Below are 19,400 nucleotides of genomic sequence, written 5' to 3' on the forward strand. Positions count from 1 at the left end.
CTCTCTCAGACTCTCCGGAGCTTCCCCTTCCAGCGACTTTTTTTGTCCGTATACGCCTCGTCCATCGCGACAAGGCAGCTTCCAAGCCTTTTTATCAGTCGACCGAAAAGATCCGTGGGGATCCTTCCGCGGCAGCACCCCGCGCATTACTTCCAACCAACCCTCGTGTCGGATACGCGTTACCTTGTGCACGCGCGTTTTCTTCTTTCGTTCGAGTACCGGCCAAATTTTCTTCATTCATGTTTTTAGTCACTCGTATACGTACACTCGTTTTACTTTAAGGGCGTTCGAATAAAAGCGCGGGAAACGATCCGTTGATTCGATCTCCTCGTTGCCCGGAATCGATCGTATCGACGGAGAGATAGCGAAGCGACGCGTAATAAGAGCGACGATAATGAAGTCGTTTCGACATTATTGCGACGGTGTAGAATACGCGTGTCGGGGTAAACGTGTCAAGGTGCCGTCAGCGTAGCGCAACGATTCCGGTGACGACACGCAACCAACACACGTTGATACAACGAGGAAATCGGACGAAGGTGCGTTTATTTCCATGGCAACGTGACGACGCACGGATTCTTTACCCACGGATACGCGGTCGAGGCTCGAGGAACGAAGCGGAAGCCGAAGCAGCGACAAACTACTACCAGGATACGCAAATGTGGTTGGTACTTGTACATTTGCAGCTCAGAAGTTGAGAAACGGCCTCGTGGCGGAGAGTCGGCCGTCTCGCTCTATCTTACGGCGGCCGCTTGGCGAGTCCGCACGGAAAAAAGTGCGCAGACGCGAATCGTGGTTGCGTGTATAACTCCTCCGCAGACGTCTTGGCACATAAGCGAATTTCTTTTCGATTCTTACGACGTTCAACCCCTTTCTACGTACATTTCCGTTCGATCATCCCCGAAATAATTCTAAATCGTATTCCTATTTGTCCCGTTGAAAGGGGTAAACCGTGTTGTCATCCCCTCCTGTCGCGCGATGCGAACAGCGAATACGTTTGCCAAGATATTTAAAAGCGTATAATCAGCGGGAAAATACGAAATAAAGAAGACCGTAAGAAGGATAAACGCGATATCGCGACGCGAGTTAACGTAATCCGTACGACTCTATTTTAAAAACTCGAACGCAGACTCGGTGCCCCTTTAACCCGCATTTTCCTTTATCGAAATAATACTCGAAGCGATAAGCGGCTGTCGCAACCGCTGGAACCGAGCATAACGTCGTCAATGGGTAACAAGTTAGCGAGTAAAGTAAGTAGTCGCGCGAGCTCGTGGCTCCGTTCGGCAGAACGAGTGCGCAGTAACGCGACGTAAGAAGTAGCCAGGAGGTAGGGGAGGGAGAGGGTGTGTTCGCGAAAGAAGCCCGAGGAACGAGGGCGTGCACGCAGGGCAGGGGAAGGTGGCAAGTTTAAGGAAAGGTAGAAAAGAGGGAGAAGTTGGTCACAAGCGTGAGAACAAAGGGGCGAAAATAAGTGCCCTTTTCGGAGGGTGATCGAGGGTGGAGGAGCAAGAAAGAGGAAGACGAATCGAGAGAATGCGTTTGTTAGGTTTCGAAGGAGATAAGGAGAGAGACGAGGACGGTTGGAAGGAAAGAGAAAGACGTCGGGCGATTCGTTCCTTGCGGGTTAAGGAGAGAGTGGGAGAATCGACGGGAGCGAGACGGACGCAACGGGAGCAGCAGGAAAGAGACGAGGAAGGTGGATCGCGAGAGAGGGGAAACGAGAAGGACGAAACGCGCAGGATGGCGCGAGGGAGTAGAGGGTGTCGCGGAGCGAGGGAAGGGAGGTGTGCGTGACGAGAAGGGTGAGAAGGTGGGGGATCGAAGGAGAGGGTGAAGGGTGTAGTGGGGAGGATCGGTGGCGGTGGCGGTGGCAGGATCGCGGGAGGTTGTGCCGTTGTGCGCGGCTCGACGGCTCGGCTTCGGTGGTTCGGTTGAACGAGGGCGCGCAAACGGGCGGGTGTCGCGAGCGTTACGAAGCGGTGAAGGGTACCACGGACGGAAAGCACGGTCGTGGCGCTAGGCGGGCGTAGGCGAGGTTCCGTGACGGCCGTTCGGTGGCGCAGCAGGAATTCTCAGCACGGCAGGCAGCGGGTTGGTCAGCTACGTGGTGTTCGTGCGCCTCTCTCTCTATCGGTGTGTATATGCGCGATTTGCCCCGAGTCCGCGCCTCGACTTGATGACATGGCGTCCTAGCGCTGCACGGACGAAGTCGCACGTCCTCGGTGGAGAGGCTCTCACCCCGTCGTCGAATCAGCCGCATCCCAGGATGCCAAGGTAAGTCGACGTGGTGCCATAGTGTCAATTTACCGGACGAACCGTGTATTAGATCGAAACGAGTCTATAGTTACCGGGGCTCGGGTGTCATCGGGGAAAACCGGGCGGTGTCGATAAGCTGAAAAATGTACGGTGCGCTTCGAGCTCGTTTCGTCAAACCAGGTAGGGTCGTTGCCATCGAGCCTACCCTACGAATCGATATTACCAGTGCGGAGGAGAGGACGCTTCTTTCTCTCTCTCTCGCCCACTTTCTCCCTCTTCACCCCTACACCTATATCTTTCACCTCGCGCTATCTCTCTCTACTCGCCCCCTTGTTCTCCGATCCGAGTTTCACGATCCGTTCCGTTCCGTGTCGTGTGTTCCGTCGTCATCGTTGCTGCCGTCATCGTCATCGTTCGTCGTAGTTACTGTGTAGTGTATAACTCGGATCAAGTGTGTTCGCGCTGGTGCTTCGTATGTTTATACGCGGTCACGATCGTGTTGTACGTGTGCGCGTGTACGGCCATCGTGTGATACCGTGTATACGTAGCCAAGGGTTAACGTCGTGAGCGCAAGCGAGAGAGCGAGTGAACGTTTAGCGGGTTAAAAGGAGAGAGAGGTTAGTTTCACAGTTTCTTGGAAAAACATCGAGGAAAAAAAGTGAAGCGCGTGTAAAGAGGATACTACGTGGCTTATCGACGCATCGACGACAGCGTGCCTCTCGACGTGGATTTTCGCTCAGCCGAGAGAGGGTTGCGTAAATCTTCTCTCCCTCCTCTTTCCCTCGTCTCTCGGCATCGCTCCGTCTTCCTCGTGCACTTCGTCCCTCTCTATTCCCCTTCTCTCTCTGACTCGCTTTTTCTCTCTCCGTCGAACGTGTGTCGCGGTCGGATATGGCGCTGCCCATAGGCGCCGATACGCCCCGGGGTGTCGAGGCTGACTCGACTCGACTCGAGTCGTTCGTTCGTTCGTTCGTTCGTCCATCCGCCGACCATCCTCCCCCTTGTTGTGTTCATTGAGCCGCTTGTTCCCCAGTGTGCCCGTGCAGTTCCTTCCCTCGTGAGGGAGCGTCATTGTTGCCGTCGATTCGTGTTCGCTTCCTCTTCGCCGTTTTCCCCCGGCCCGACACGGTCGTCTCATATTTTTCCTATTCGGCTAATGTAGCCTTCGACTCGCGTTACAATCGTTACCACGTACCATAACAGGTGAGTTGTGTACACATACCTTACTCGTCTTTGCAAACGCGCGAGATCGGATCAGTACCGCAGCCTCGAGCACGAGCACGTGTCAGAACGTGCCTTTCGGTCGGCAGTGTCACCGCGCGCGCGTTAACTAATCTCTTAGTTCCTACATTGTAGTGGAAAATTATGTAACGTGTGTTGGATCGAGGTGACCTTTGGGGGAAAAAAATATTTTCAAAAAAAAAAAAAAGAAAGAAGGGAAGGTTACTTGTGTCAAATGTTCGTAATCGAAGAAAGAGGTTTATCGTTTTGGAACAACTGTGTGAATAGTGGAATATACAGTGACGTGTAGATCAGTGTAACACGGGTGCGTTGTGTATAATTTGTTTTTATCGGCTCGAAACATTGCATATTTTAACAGACGATTTTATTTTCCTTAATGGTAGCTCATTACTAGGGCAGTTAGTTATTCAAGCAGTAGCGTGTACTTTTTGACCAGTTTCGATAGAAACAACGCTTCTGAATATCGAGTGCAGTAAATTATGTCGAAAACAATTTTTGCATTGCATTGTGGTTTCGCGAGAAATGCTCTGTTATAAATACATGACCGCGGATTTGCATCACTCGTTTACGAACATTTTTTATTGTTTCCTTTTTGCGTCTTAAAATATTCATTTACTAAATTTCACTTTATAGTTTATACATTCTCAAGTAGTAACAAATTAACATGTATTTGATAGTTATTTATAATGAAAATCCGCTCCGTGTTTACTATTTACTTTTCCAATATGTTATCAATGAGCATTATCACCATCGGTATTCACTCATCAAATATTAATTTTTAGAAATTGTTTTCGAAACTAGATAACAAATCTCCTGCTTGAGCAAATAAATTTTCCAGTAATTTCCATAGGAGAAAAAAATTAACGTCTGATCCCTTCATTTAAATATAAAAGAATTGTGAGTGTTTATAATTTCGTATACTCCTTTTGCTAAATCTCGTGATTTATTGCAAACTACGTCTTTCGTATTCAAACCCTGAATATTCTGTACTTGGTGCAAGAATTCAAAGTGCAGATTTACCGTTAGCCGACGAGTGTAGTTATCTTAAACAGGGATTCGTTGTTATCTTTGAGATATAGGCATACTTGGACAAAGATTGGACTCGGTTTACGACATTTTGCGCCATATAGTTATTAGGCATTTTTCTTCGTCACATCAGAGATGTACATTCGCTGGTCGACATGAATTTATAGTTACACGCTTAATTCGTATCTTTCTTCGAGTTTCTACTTCTTTATCGTATCACAACTGCTACAAGAATTTTTAGCCGTGTAATGTGGAAAATTCGACAAAAAAACGCGTTCGTCTATCGACCTCCTGCCAAGTGAAATAACCTAACAGCCACGTGGTTCGGACACGTGCTGTTCCTGCTGGTCTACATTACTCCATTTTGAATAATGTTTTAGCTCGTTACTCAATTCACCTTTGTTTCACGAAATTCAATTTAAAATTCTAACAATCCATTATTATACAGAAAAATATTATCCCTTAATATTCTGTTCATTTTATCTCACGATAGAATCCAGAAAAATATTAACAAATTTATAAATAAATTGAGAAAGTAAGGCGAGAATAATATTGAGAGTTACATTTATTTTACTTAAAAGCTAATTAGGTTTTTGTGAAATAATGAAATATTAATGTTATTCAATGTATATTAGTTTTTTTCGTCAGGATAAAATATCGCATTTCGCAATTAAAGGTTATTTAAGACAGGTTCGAGGAAGAAATTTATAAATTATTCAAGGACAGTAACTGCGACATTGTATCAAAAAATTTATTACGAATCACAGATGCGTTTGAAAAATAGTGATATAACCTGCGTACCAGCGACAAGTGCAGGCTTGTGCACTGAAGCTCAACATATTCGTACCCACGTGTGTTTCGTTGAGAACTTACATGGGACTTCCTGCGGGTTCCTGATTAAAGTAGCGTGACGATTTTATCGTGGTACCCGCGAGGGGTTGAAGCGTCGATTATAGTGGTGATGATGGTGGCCGTGCGTGTAGAATAGGGAGGGTTCGACTAAATAGCTCGGTGCCTAGGGATCCCTTGTCATGCTAATATTTGACTAATTTATTAGTGTGACAAGTATCATTTGTCGATTAATCCTGATGAATAGGCAAACAATGGAATTACGCATTCCCCCATTCAAATTTCCCGCGCTTCCGCTCGTTGGCCGATAACATAGATTTCTGCTGCTGCGCCTCATTATCCATGGCAGTGTTTCGTGTCAAAATCTTGCGTATAACAGAAGATTAAAATAGAAATATTTCTCGAGATAAGGAAAAATTTCCTGAATTCTTATCTATAACTCATTTGTCTTATATATATTTTTAATCGATTGAAAATTTCTCTCGCGAACGAGGTTAGAGTATCGTAACAAGTTGCCCATAATCTCTGATCGGAAAATATGGAAGTTTATCAATCGAACGTGATTTTTAATTATATCTTCAATCGTTGATGTTCGTAGTATAATCTTTTACAGGTTATTCTCCAGAGTCGCTATGAATTACATACTTCTATTTTACGGGTAAAAATCGTATGTACTATCTAAAGTGCGTGCGCCTGCGCATTCGTGTAACGGTGATGACTGTGCAACGTGCTGCCTCTCCCTGTACTCCCCATCCGTTGTTCCTTTTATTACGTGTGTGGATTACGACTGTGTGGTCGTCAGGATATATCCATTACAAGAATGTCGGACTCCGACAGCAGTTTGCACTTTTGCCAAGTCGTTGCAGTTTTGATTTTCAGACAGATACGGTGTCAAACATTTTTCGTAAATTTGTCAGCATCGTCGGTAAACAAGAAACAAAGCGGGGGCTACGGTTAGAAAACAGGATTTAATTCTGCTCGATAATTTAATCGTTATGAATAACTTCCGATGACGTCATTTTGAACGCATGATTTTACTCGGTAATGACGAATACTTTACCCTCTGTGTGTTTCATTATCTATCGGTACACGTCACGACTGTTTGTCAGGGGGGTGCTGATTACTCGACAATGCAATAACAGATCCCCGGGGGAGGGGTACCGTTCCGAAGGATATATTTCTGACGGCCTTCTTTTGTCCGAATTTCTTTTATCCTTGGGAATGATTCACCGGGGCTGGTGTGTCAACAACGAAGCCGGTCCGTCGAAACTAGACGCCGTGAAACAAGAATTGGGTATAGCTGCACCTGTTTTCATAACACCATGCAGCTATATCGTGAAATGGGTGTTCAGCTTCGCGCCCTAGTTACACCTGTGTCTAGTATCGTGGAGGCACGTAATACGTTTGCACGACACTGTACGTCAACCGAGGTTGCCACGTTTCTCGTGGTGACTGCTTGCTTGAAAAACGGAGGTCGCATTGAATAACGAGTTACTTGCAAATTATTAGTCAATCCTGGGAGATCGCTGATGTCGATCGAGTCCGAACGATTTTCTTTCTCACGATGAGTCAACTTTCTGTGGGTACTCACCATCCGTGGAATCGAATAATATTATCTTTTTCTAGATCACGGTTTTGTTCTCTGGGAGACAATTTCGAAAACCTTTACGAGCCATTTATTTTTATTTTTAAATACAAAGGTCATCAAATTCTTAATTTCAACATTCCTGAATTTTGAACCGGAAATTTTTATGACCAAAAATATCAGAATTAAATTGTGAAGTCTTAAAGTAGTCTCAAAATTAATGAAGTTTAAAAATTGAAAAATTAAATAGTGTCAGTACTTAAATTTTTATTTTGAAAAATTAAAAAACTTAAAATATAAAAGCGTCGAAATCGTGGGATTCGAAAATTTCAGAGAACCAACCAGGTATATTACAGTACAATATTGTCCATCGCGTGCACAGGATAAATGGTTCCTGTTTAAACCCGCAGAAGGTCATTTCGAAACACCTGTGAATCCTTCAGAGTTAACTTTTCATGAGAACTGGGAGCAGAATTTAGTGAAAGCAGACAGGACAGGGGTGATCGCAGCGCAGCAATGCGCGCATCGAGGGGCGATCGTGTTTAACGGAGGGTCGGCAACGGTGCATAGATTTAATCGCTCTATGGGAACGGAACGTTGCGTAGGAAATCGCTGAAAAGCCAGGCAGCACGATGCAGGGTCGACCACTTTTATGCACAAAATAACACAGTTCCGATTAACGTGAGTTTATTAATTTCCCGCTGATACCAAAATGAAATACGTGGATCAAGGATAAATATAATAAGAACGTAAGCACGTACGTCACGAAATCCCCCGAATATTCAGTTAGCACGTCGGTTAGGTTTTTCAAAGTAGCGCTTCTTTCCCGTTCGTCGGTCGTTAATTTTTATTTTTCCTGTCGTAAACTGTCCCGTTGTTTTTTTCGCGTGGAGGTTTTCGCAATTATTCGAACAGCCGTCTACCATGCGATCGGATACGATGTTTAGAGAAAGAAGTCTGAGGAATCAAGAATGTTCGACTGTGAAAAAATGTAGGGTGGACGCCAATGCGCGCGGCGAGGTCGGCCGTCGTTGTCGGCGGAAGGGTGGTGGTCGTGAGGGCGAGGAGCGTCAGAGAGGGGTAGGTACGAGGTTGAGGAGGTGTAGGAGGGCGCGTTGCCGGGTAGGAGGGGTAGGGTGCAAGCTAACAGAAAGAAAGATGGCCGACCTGTCTGTGAGTGCCACGCGTGAGTGCGTGAGAGTGGCTCACGAGTCAGACTTGGCTGTGTGTACGCTCGGTTCTTGTCTGTGGTGGTCACATGTCTGAGAGGGGCAAAAGAGCAAGCTCTTCAGAGCCGAGATTCAACGTCTCGGAATCCTGGGTGGCGGAGCACGATATTCTTTTAGGGTTGACGACGTTTTTCCACTCGACGAACCTCGTTCGAAACTCTTTATCGGTTTCATTATTTCAAAAACGCCTCGACACTTTGTTCAAATTTTCTATATTATATTTTAAAGAAACTTTATAATTATAGTGCATAGATTTATACATTTTTTACGTCTATATAAATTTTGAATCATAAATTCTTTAGGTCTATATCCTTGGATCTCGATATTACCTACAATATTTCATATTATAAGATTTCTATAACACCTTGTATCTACAGATTTCTATTCCCTCAAGGTTTCTACAAGATCCCACGATCTCTATATTTCTAAACATCTATTATTCCTAGATTTTTAGGTCAATGTTCCTAGATTTTGAATATTGATTTCCAATATCTCTCAACCTGACTACCTTCAGATACCAATACTTTGCAGTTATCAAATATCTCTAGGTTTTAGTCAACTTTATTCCTTATCCCTTTATTTTACCTCAACTTTAGAATATGCTTAGTTGTAGATACAGATAAATCTCGAATGTCCCTAGATTTCGATATTGTCAAAGTTAGAATATTTTTAGATCAATTGTGAGATACAATTATATTTATGTTTATCAGACAATTATCTTGATTAAAATTTCCCTAGATACAATTATCTCTACGTTCATCAGACAATTATCTCGATTAAAATATCCCTAGATAAAACTATCTCTACGTCTATGAGAAAATTATCTTGATTAAAATATCCCTAGATACAACTATCTCTACGTTTATCAGAAAATTATCTCGATTAAAATATCCCTAGATACAACTATCTCTACGTTTATCAGAAAATTATCTTGATTAAAATATCCCTAGATACAACTATCTAAATTCCAATATCCCTAGACCTAATATTCGAAGATTTCAGTATTCCTTAATTCCTAATGTTATACCTAATGTCATTGAAATATCCCTAGATTGGAATGTCCTTGGTAGTGATGTCTAGTAATTATAAATGTCCTAAGTCGCATACGTTTCCGAATTAGGCCGGTGCTTTCGAAACGTTTCAGGCTCTAATTATGCTAATAAGGCCGCATTATTCATCGACGCGTTATAGCGTACGTTTCACACGTATTTTTGCTGCAGCGATCGTTTTATTATTTCCCTATGAATCCGTGTTCGAATATGCAAAAGTAGGCGTGACTTTCCATTCGGTCGACAAACAAACCGAAAATCCGTGTATCCGTGCGTGGTGTGTTTCGAACGACGGAGACGAAGCAACGAATCAGAAATGTTGCGAGTATTTCTCCACGAAGGCTCTAAAATGTGGGACACGTTCCTCGGTAGCCAATCCCTCTTCCCCTTTGCCGCGAAATTCTCCGTTAACTTCGTACCTGGTGCTTCCACTACACCTAACGGAATGAACCGTACCTGTGCTCGATGCCGACAAACTCTGTCGCGCGTGTACGCGTGCTCTTCTCGCGCGCACACGCTCGCACACGCGCGCGCAATCCGGGAATGTGTGAACCGCGAGAGTGCGTTCATCGTTCCAAGCACATCCTGGCACTCCCCCAGTGGGAGGAGGTGCGACAAGGGACAGATATCCGAGCGCACGCTTGCCTCGCTCGATTTGAAACACTCCCGAATTATATCACACCACCGGCCGAGGGAAATCTGCTGCTACCGCTGCTGGCTGATGCTACACTGTTGTCTGCCGGATAACTTTACCCCGAATCGTAATCCGTCCTGCCACTCGCTTCGAACCGTTTCATGGCTAACGATATTGATTATTGCAAACCCAACCTGTCCGCTCACTCCACTTTTTTTTTCTTTTCGCCGTTTTGTTCGTGGACTTCCATTATCGATGCCTCGGGGTGATGTGTAAAGAGATTTCTCTGACCTTTCGAATTAACAGGTTTCGGTGAATTTAACACTAGGCTCCAGACTTTTTCAAATGATGTATTCCGAAGGAATTAATTTCAAGGAAACCACCTCTTACTTTCGTTTTGATCGTCTTACTAGCGTAGGGTGAACTGCAATTTTACTCGTATATTCATTTTAGAAATAAGTGAATTTGTACGTCCTTCTACGTACTTGTCAGAAAATTTGTTCACACCAAGAAGCATCTAGTTCTTTAATTAATTCAGTCATTCTTTTTGACACAGACTTTGGTAATTAATCGATTGTATCAAATACCCCTGGTATATTGAGTCATTTCATTATAAAATTCTTGAATAGTATATTCAAAAAAGAAAAACATAGTTGAACGCTTCAAACAGCTGGTGCCATAAAAACTGCATACTCCTTATCACTATGCAATATTCCTACAGATATTGATAATGTAATTACATGCCTCTCATTTCAAAGAATTAATGAGACACATTAATAAATGCATGATTACTGTCTCTAATCTTTATAATTACCTTCAATTAGTACATTAGTATATCAATTCTGATTACCAACAATTTTACAGTTAATTAAATTAATTCAAAACATCCACTAACGAGTCAAACCTGAAATTTTCAAACATGAAAAAAGAATATTTATCGGAAGATCTGAAAAGAATATTTGTTGGAAGGTTTATTTTTGCGTCAGAAAATAAAAGTATAATACCGTAATCTCTGTATCTAGAGATTAATTATCCCCAAGTTGGAATATTCGCGCCTTTTCTACATCGACCCGTCTTTAATCCGTTTATCTAGCCATTTTGTTCGCTGGTTGCACACTCGGTTGGCTTCGACCTCGATCCACCATTAAAATTCGGTCGATCGATGAAGCAACCCTTATTCTAGACCGACCAATACCAATACTTCCTTCGACTGTTTCTGCTCGCTCCTTTCTCTCCTTTTCTCTCTCTCTCCTCTTGTTCTTTCGCAATTTTTCTTTCGGCGCTCCTCGCGAGCGTTCAAATTCTGCAGACTTACAAAGCTCCGCGATAAAACTCGGTCGAACGTCGGCGTTGTTTGCGGATCCGTTCGCGGTGCGGCATATTATCAGGAGCGAGACGGCCGCGGATGGAGAAAAACGGAAAAATATCTCGGCGTGTCACGACGGTGCACCGTGACGGGCTGCAGAATTCCCGCAGAAACGATTTTGTCGACTGACACGTACATCCTTGAGCGATGACTCAGCAGAATGTTTCTCTATCGATACGTATCTGTTGCCTGGCCACGGCGAGAATAATCCTAGGATAAAAACTTGCCGTTTTTTAAATGCTATTAATGGATCACGTGGTGCGCACCTAGACACCTCTGGTTAGCCGTGCATGCGACGCGTGTTGTACAGTCCGTATAGGAACATGTATACCTACATTTTTATCTGAATGCCGCAAAACGTAACGGGTACCGGTGTATCACTGAATAGGTACATAAAGTACACTTCGATTTACACTGCAATTGATTTTTAATTTTAAAGCTGTAGTAAATTACGTTATAGCAACGTGATATTCATAGTTCTATAGTACATAGTACATGAAACAGCATATAATACAGCATAGTACAGTAGCATATTAGTCATATGATGAAATAGTATAGTAGCATAGTAGCACAGTAACATGTTATATAATGAAATTTTATAGTACCACAGAATACTAATATATCTGCATAATCACATAATTAAATAGTAGTATACCATCATAACGTCCTACCAGTCTAGCACTAGTATAGTATCATAACATCTAATAATAGTATAGTATAGTTGCACAATGAGATAGTATATAAGAATAGCACTACACTTCCAAATCCTTAGAAAATCAATTCTGGAGTTGCACTTTTGTACTACATTTCATGGTCCATTAAAAGAGTTTGTTCAATGAAGTCGATCAAATACGATCAATAATAGTGACCAAAAAGAAGCTTCGTTAAAAAGAACAACCTTGTCCTAATTTCGGTCTATATGTTCCATGTGCTTTCTATAGACACTTAATAAAAATTACGATGAGTGGTGAAAGAGTCCGAATGCCTGATTTTTGTGAGGTCAAAAGTTTGACCATCCAGGTCAAAATTTTGGTCTAAGGGAGAAGGCTTCCATCAGGGAAAATGATGTAGGAGGCATTGTGGATTAGGATGATCTTTTTTGAGAGATGTGGGAGATAATGAATAGAGCGTGATTTCCTGAGGAAAATGGCGATATAGGAAAAAGAAACCTCACTTGTACAAACTTCAATTTCTAGTTAAAAAATGCTCAAACGTTTAAACTTCTAAATGTTTATATTCTCAAACCTCTAGTTTTCAAATTGTAAAATTTATAAATTTTTAAATGAACAATGTTCGTAAATTCTGAAATGTTCAAATCCATAAATTCTCAAACCTTCAAATGTCTAAATAATTTCTGAAATTCTAGACATTCAAATTAGTAAATTCTTAAATTTCTAGCTTTCTAAAATTCAATAACAAAATCCGAAATTCGAATGTGGTCAGATTTTCGCTATCTAGATAGAGATCATTTAGGTTGATATCGCCCCAAACTTTCCCCCGAATCATTTTCCCTAAAGAAGTCCCCCATTCCCTGTGCTGTACAGCTCTTACTAGCCAGACTGTATCTGCCCGTATCCTCTATACGCGGAAGCGTCGAAACAGTAAAAGGCACGAGGAGGAGGACGAGGAGGAGGAGGTAGAAGGACCGAGAAAGAGAAAGAGCGAAGTCGAGGGGGAATGGGAACGAGGGAGAAAGAGAGAGAGATGGAAAGAGAGAGAGACAGGGAGGACGAGCGAGGATTTCAGACTCTCGAAACGCAGCGGTATTTGCCGCGCTTTGTCGTTCGTTTTGTACCTCGGCGTGACTCTGCCGCTGGTGCTGATTACGCAATGCGTGGCCATGAGAGGAGCGAGTCGCGTACACGACATACACACACGCGCGTACACGTACACAATCGTATCCTCGCTTTAAGGACGTGTGCGTCCCGACGAGAATGTAGCGCACGCGTGTGCGTGACACGCATACGAATACCCTCGACGCACGTGTGTGAGCAACAGGCGTGCCTGCGTGCGTGTACGTTCTATTATAGCTGCGCTGTTTGCGACTATGGGTCGCTCTCGCGAACGCACACGCACGCTTAGTTAACCTATAACGCGTCTCGGTGTCGTCGATGATGATGGCCCACATCTCCTGTTTACAACACAAATTGCGACCGAGCACGCGTGCCCAGAAGTGGTGTCCCGTGTCGGCCACCAAGTCCGACCTCTCTGGCTCTCTTACCCTCCATTCTTTCGGCCCAACGCGTATTCTTTCGTCGGGCAAACGTTTCGGGGTCATATGCACGTTGGGTGACGATGCTTTATGCGACACGGGCACGTACCTGCAACCACGGGATATGCAACGCGCATAACGCATTTCGCAAATTTCACCAAGTCCATTTTCGATATTAGCTTCAAAGATGTTGACAAAGTTTCAATCTTCACGAAGCTCAAATGTTCCAAAGTTTCAAATTCAAAAGCCTTCATATCAAGAATTCCTGCCCCTCGAAATAATTCAATCTCTAATTTACCAAGTCGCAAATTCTCCGAACTCGAAGTACAGAAATATAAACTTCCAAATAATCAACTACACTGCTCCCTCAATTACCAACTCCCTCGTAAAACACGTGGCAATATAACGAGACTGCCGTAGTTATCACCAAGCGTTTTACGACGCAAGATATACAGCGTATGTGTGCGTGCATCTTGAATATGCGTTCGTCAGGGGCGACAGTTTTTGTTTGCATCGTTAGTTGGCTGGTAGATACGATGAATATACATAGGCGCGTTAGCCTAGGAACAATGGGGTCGCCGGTTGCGACGGCGATGTCGAATGGAGAAGTCAGTGGTGACGATGCCGATGGATAATGCTGGTGACCGTGATGGTTAAGGGAATATAACGGGACGACAAAGTACCTTGGTCGAGCGGTACACGCGCAGGATAAACCGACTATGTGTGTCTATGTACTTGTATCTTCGTACGCGTGTGTGTGTGTGTTTTATATCTGTATGTTTTGCGCGTTGTTGCTCGCTTTCATCGTGCTCAGTGATGGACAGATAACTGCTCGCCGAGGAGCTTATGGGCACCCGTGCGTGCTCAGGGGTGCTGAATATTCAAGTTTTTGAATTTCTGGATTTTTAGGGTTTTTTGTTAGATTTTTAGATTTTTAGAGTTTTAGATTTCTGGATTTTTAGGTTGTTAGATTGCTAGGATGTTAGATTGTTAGGATGTTAGATTGTTAGATTGTTAGGATGTTAGGCTGTTAGGATGTTAAGATGTTAGGGTGTTAGGATGTTAGGATGTTAAATTGATAGATTTTTAGATTTTTAATTTGTTGGATTCTTAGATTGTTAGATTGCTAGGATGTTAGATTGTTAGGATGTTAAGATGTTAGGGTGTTAGGATGTTAGGGTGTTAGGATGTTAGGATGTTAAATTGTTAGATTTTTAATTTGTTGGGTTCTTAGATTGTTAGATTTATAGTTTTCTAAATTTTCAAATACAAGCGCTGAGAAATTACAAAGTTTTAAGTATAGGCGCTAGATAATTACAAATTTAGAAATTTACAAATTTATAGGTATAGCCGCTGGACAATTATAAGTTTAAAAATTTACAAATTTCTGAATATACACACTGAGAAATTACAAGTTTAGAAATGCAGAAATTTTTGAACATAGACTGGGTGATACAAATTTTCAAGTTTTCAAATGTAGAGATTGAGACATGAAGAAAAGTGTAAATATGAAAATGAAAAGATGTAAATTTGTACGTTGCCCATCGAAGTTGCCCAGGGTTGACTCATAATCGTTACACGAGCGCTTATCAACGAAGTTGGAACATAGAGGCGCGTCTATCTAGCCGGTTACAGTCGCGTAACTCGATTCGATACAGAAGTCGTAAATATCGTTTAATCGAGGTTTATCGTAGTTAGCTGACGGTCGTACGCGTGATCGAACGAGCTGTACCCTCGTTAGATCCGCGCGATTCGCTTTCCTGCTTCCTATTTTACGAATTTCACGATTTCCCGTTATCAGAGCGAAACCGTTCGTTAATCGGTATTAGAGTAGATCGGCTTACGCTCGATACCTTCAACGAGAGGAATGATACGCGCGCATAGGAAGTAATTAACAGCTTAATTATACGAACGGAGCCGTTCGAACGTGTACGATCGTCACGCGGCCTCTATTGTCGATCGGCTGAATAGCATATTCGAGGCGACAACGATGACGCTTCGATCGGTGCACCACTATGAATACGCGACTTTTATTTTGCGCCGGATACGCTTTAGAAGGCCCAGGTTTTTTCGTGTCTGCTCGAAAACTGGTCGAACACGATCCACGGAGCAGTATCCGCGCGACTAAACAAATATAATCAAGAGGTGACTCGATGATGGCTGTTATACCTTTCGAGGAACGCAATTGTGTACACTGTCATGGTCTTCATTTGCGTCTGTTCGCTCGGTTCGCTTCCTCGCCTAACTTTCCACCACGCTTCATCGAATACGTTCGACTAATTTTTTGCCACCTGTTCCACGGATACCTTGCTTCACTCGCTTATGGGGCTTTTCTACTCTAACCGTTAAAACAATTACGCTTTTTGTGCGAGAATATTATCATCGAGTTTATACGGTTTTCAAATTGATGACCGGGCAAAAACATGTGGAGGATCTTTATTCAATACTCTACCAGGCTTCTGATAAAAAGATGAAAAATATGTTTCATTATGCAAATTCGTTATTGCATGTTTACGATATTGTGAGAGCATAATGGCTATTACAAGATGTTTTCAATTACATAGTTTGTTAATTATGAAATTTGTCAATATGTCCCATAAAATGAATTATTCGAAGTGCTTTAAAATACTTCACACAAGAAATGAAAGAAAAATGACATCTTTTGGTATAATTAATAATTATCAAACAAATGATAATTGTCCAAAGGTAATGTTCTTATCTACATCCACTTCAGTACAATTCAATAAATTGATCAAAATTTATCAGACCATACTTTGACTACCCACACAAAAAATAACAAATAACGTTAACGATTTTTCTCATAACTGTACACCTGTTCAGTGAACACAGAAAAATATCCGTGAAACATTGTTTACCGCAAATATTAGTACCACGATCGTAAAACGATCGATCCAGCTGATTCAATAGAATCACTTTACGCAATCGTAGTTAGATAATATATACTCTTAGAATAAACAGTAATTCATAGAACCTTTAATGAACTCTATGCGTAAATTACTATCTTTCGAGGTGACTACACAGTTGTCGTCATGGGGTCAGAACATGTTTTGGAGTAGAAAAAAAAAACGCTTACTGCGATTATAACGTCTGCTTTGTTTCTTTCCTGCTTGCGTATGTATGTATGTCGTAATCGTCGTTAATTATGCGAAACCAACGTTTTCCTACTCTTTTTCAATTCGTTTTTCCTGTGATCGATCAGAGAGGCATTGGCGTAAGTAGGTCGAGATTAGGGTGGATGTAGTTTTGTATGTTTTGGATTTGGCGATATAACGCGAGGTGGTGGAGGAAGTAGTTTAATGGCAGATTTTGGAGTTGAGAGATTTGGTATTTGGGATTTGAAAATTTAGGGATTTTGGGGTATTTAGGATTTGAAAATTTAGGGATTTTGGGGTATTTGGGGAATTTGGGAAATTTAAGGATTTTGGGGTTTTTGGGATTTGAAAATTTAGGGATTTTGGGGTATTTGGGGAATTTGGGAAATTTAGGGATTTTGGGAAATTTGGGGAATTTGGAAAATTTAGGGATTTTGGGGTATTTGGGATTTGAAAATTTAGGTATTTTGGGGTATTTGGGGAATTTGGAAAATTTAGGGATTTTGGGGTATTTGGGGAATTTGGAAAATTTAGGGATTTTGGGGTATTTGGGGAATTTGGGGATTTTGAAATTTGGGGAATTTAGAGATTTTGGAATATGAAAATTGGGAGATTTCGGAATTCGAGAAATTTGGGGAATTTAGGGATTTAGGAATTTGGGAACTTAGGGATCTGGGGAATTTGGAGATTTGGGAACTTAGGAATTGGGGAATTTATGGATTTGGGATCTTAGGGACTTTGGAATTTCGAAGTTCAAAGACTACAAAATTTGGAAACTTGAATATTTTGCAAATCCACTAAATTTGACAACTGAATCCAGCCCAAATTAAATTAAATCAAATTTTGAAATAGATCTCATTACATAATCGCGATATAATAAACACAGCGATATAGCGAGCGACGACCCAACCCACAATTTAACCCCTTGCTATATCAGTTTGTCATGTGCCTCAATCAAAAGTAACTATTAACTAAAATAATATTAAAATCATTAAAGAAAGAAAGTCAGAATGTGACTATTTTATATTAAGTCCTCTTTGACAATACAAATGATAATTGTACTTCAAATTGAAATGTATTCAAGCAAGATTTGTCGCAACCAAACCGTAAGCGCATTCGCTCATCAAAATACTGCAAGGGGTTACAATTTATAGTTCAGAAAAGTGACATTCAAAAGAGCGATCCGATCGATATATCGTCATCAGGCCCCATAGTTCGCGCGAACGATTCTCCTCCACTTTTCTACGACCGATTTAATCAAGCGGTTTGCACGACTTGATTACGTAATCCATTTATCGAGGTTGAAGTCGGTCTGTCGCGATGTCGAAAGAAGGAAGCGAGCATCGAAACTCTCCCGCCACGACATTTCAGAAATTCTCGATCGCCGCTCGATTCCAGTCCGATCCCTATCGTTTATGTAGCACGCCGTGTATCGCACCATGATGACGTGCCATTCACCGTGAAAACCATTCACTCAGGGTATTAACAAGGTCGTGCAAGGTCGTGTACAGACATCCATCCCGCGTTTATATATCGAATATATACCTACGAATACCGCGAACACTCGTGTGTGTGCAACGGGCATTATGTATGCACGTATGCAACGCGTGTATCGAGATTTGCGCGCGAAACCAACGGAACCTGCTATCGATCCGAATGCGTAGAAAATGCTATTGATTCCCTTGGCCCGACCCGTCGACCTCTTCCCTCTGTTACGTGTAGGACCCGATCACCCAGGATCCTCTCTCTTTTCTTCGTCGCTTTTTCCTCCTCCGCCTTCATGAAATTTCAAGTCCTGATCCCGTTCTTTTCCTTCTACGCTTTTTTCCCCTTTGTTTAATGTCGTGGTCCAAAGATCGCTCTTCAAGGCGAAGATGTTTATTCTCGTCCCTTTGTGGGTTGCTTCAGTTTGTAATAGTTTGTCAAATTTAGTATTTTGGAGAGTTCAACATTTGATACTTCCATATTTCTCTAATTGTAAATTGTAGTCTTACGTAGTTCTAAAGTTCCTGATAACCACTTCATCGAATTTCTAAAGTTTTAATTTTGCAAGGTTGAAAATTCCAAATTCCCATGCTGACGAAGTTAGGAATTGGAAGATTAGGAATTTGTGTATTCCCAAATTTTTAAATTCCTAAATCCTCAAAATTCTAAATCACCATATCCCTAAATTCCCGAAGGCCCAAAATTCTAAATTTCCAAATCCTCAAAATTCTAAATCACCATATCCCTAAATTCCCAAAGGCCCAAAATTCTAAATTTCCAAATCCTCAAAATTCTAAATTACCATATTCCTAAATTCCCAAAGGCCCAAAATTCTAAATTTCCAAATCCTCAAAATTCTAAATTACCATATCCCTAAATTCCCAAAGGCCCAAAATTCTAAATTTCTAAATCCTCAAAATTCTAAATCACCATATCCCTAAATTCCCAAATCCTCAAAATTCTAAATCACCATATTCCTAAATTCCCAAAGGCCCAAAATTCTAAATTTCCAAATCCTCAAAATTCTAAATTACCATATCCCTAAATTCCCAAAGGTCCAATATTCTAAATTCCCAAATCCTCAAAATTCTAAATCACCATATCCCTAAATTCCCAAAGGCCCAAAATTCTGAATTCCCAAATCCTCAAAATTCTAAATCACCATATCCCTAAATTCCCGAAGGCCCAAAATTCTAAATTTCCAAATCCTCAAAATTCTAAATCACCATATCCCTAAATTCCCAAAGGACCAAAATTCTAAATTCCCAAATCCTCAAAATTCTAAATCACCATATCCCTAAATTCCCAAAGGCCCAAAATTCTAAATTCCCACATCCATAAATTCCCCCTCTCCTCA

The 19,400-nt window shown here is 41.9% G+C and overlaps 1 protein-coding gene and 1 long non-coding RNA gene across 14 annotated transcripts in view; one reads left to right on the top strand and one right to left on the bottom strand.

The window, feature by feature from the left end:
* The first annotated feature begins 122 nt into the window (after positions 1 to 122).
* ttk (zinc finger and BTB domain-containing protein ttk) overlaps positions 123 to 19,400 on the top strand; it is a 66,781-nt gene continuing 47,503 nt past the window's right edge. For 2 of the 12 annotated variants that reach the window (XR_013037798.1, XM_076530407.1), the window contains exon 1: positions 1,919 to 2,271. The gene's annotated coding sequence lies outside the window, so the exon portion shown is untranslated. Of the gene's footprint in view, positions 662 to 1,918; positions 2,272 to 2,305; positions 2,871 to 2,940; positions 3,457 to 3,537; positions 3,800 to 14,016; positions 14,167 to 19,400 lie in introns of those variants that run through there. The other 10 variants (XR_013037799.1, XM_076530409.1, XM_012286986.2 and 7 more) reach the window with 9 other exon arrangements.
* Positions 5,117 to 12,475, bottom strand: LOC143264240 (uncharacterized). Of its 2 annotated transcripts, XR_013037806.1 has the most exons (4): positions 10,872 to 12,475; positions 10,682 to 10,771; positions 9,212 to 10,582; positions 5,117 to 8,394 (listed from the first exon to the last, which is right to left on the bottom strand). It is a non-coding gene; the product is annotated as an uncharacterized LOC143264240 (long non-coding RNA). The 2 variants fall into 2 exon arrangements; XR_013037805.1 differs by having other exon boundaries at positions 5,117 to 10,582.

Source organism: Megachile rotundata, chromosome 4, assembly GCF_050947335.1.
Source record: "Megachile rotundata isolate GNS110a chromosome 4, iyMegRotu1, whole genome shotgun sequence".
Lineage (NCBI taxonomy): Eukaryota > Metazoa > Arthropoda > Insecta > Hymenoptera > Megachilidae > Megachile > Megachile rotundata.